The 1059-nt window shown below is 39.3% G+C and overlaps 1 protein-coding gene across 1 annotated transcript in view; it reads right to left on the reverse strand.

The window, feature by feature from the left end:
- The window catches only part of LOC101848057 (isocitrate dehydrogenase [NAD] subunit beta, mitochondrial), a 15197-nt gene that overhangs the window by 12290 nt on the left and 1848 nt on the right, over nucleotides 1-1059 (reverse strand). The gene's annotated exons all lie outside the window — the stretch shown is intronic.

The following is a 1059-nucleotide window of genomic DNA, read 5'->3' on the forward strand; positions in this document are numbered from 1 at the left end:
GAGAGAGAGAGAGAGAGAGAGAGAGAGAGAGCGAGAGAGAGAATGAGTGCTTTTTATATAGTCTTGTCAGTTGTCAGATTGTTACATTTCTAACACGAAAGTTTGACTCTGACTGCAATGATCTGACCAAATTGACATCGTAATATTATTATGGATCTCTGTAGTCGGGCTGGACGAATTGTACATTTAGGGAAAGTTAAAAATAAATTCGCTTCCGAAGAGGATACATCAAAGAAATCTCATGGAGACCAAACCTTCATTCCCAATAAAGTAGTATGAAATCAAGCTTTTGAAACCACCTGCTTGAACATCACATCTGATGTGGACTTTGACGACAGTGATGTATATAATATAGTTGTTTGTCCTACTTCAAGCGTTCCATCCAATGAGATGCAGGAAAACGAAGCGCGCTTACCAACTGAATTAAAGTCAGCATAATTATCTATTATCTATTTGTGGTGGCCGAATTTTGCTATTCAAAAGGCTTTTTAATGGCTGCATCGATCGACATGCGGTTTTCGCCAAAAGATTCTTTAAAATATTTTCCAGATCATGACGCCCTTTGTTTTTTCAGTTTGGAGACAGTTTTGCTGCAAAAAGCTAAATTTCTTTATTTCGCTGACCTCTTTTGTAGGCGACGCTTCTGTCTCTGTAATTTTAGAAAAATCCGATGCGGAAGTGATATTTCGCGAGGCGCATTTTGTTTTGAGAGTATAGAACTAGATCTAGATCTAGACCTAATTTTTTGCATCTCTCAAGATTTATTGTTCCATTCCAGTAGAGTGTACTTATACTAGGCCAATGACTTTCAGTTGATGTTAATGCACCCATCATTCCTTTCATCGAAAGGGGGCCCAGCTAGTCTAATATAATATGGGACGTGGTAGCTTGGATACGGTACATGGGGAACAAGAGGTGAGAGATGGGACACAGAAGGTGGGGTTAGGGAGATGGAAATCGTCAAATAATGTGTACAATAATGAGACTGTATTGCACCGGGTCAGCCTGTGAACCGACGCCGAGAGAACATTACAGGAATCAATCATTCTTATTATAATA

Source organism: Aplysia californica, unplaced genomic scaffold (genome assembly GCF_000002075.1).
Source record: "Aplysia californica isolate F4 #8 unplaced genomic scaffold, AplCal3.0 scaffold00381, whole genome shotgun sequence".
Taxonomy (NCBI): Eukaryota; Metazoa; Mollusca; class Gastropoda; order Aplysiida; family Aplysiidae; genus Aplysia; species Aplysia californica.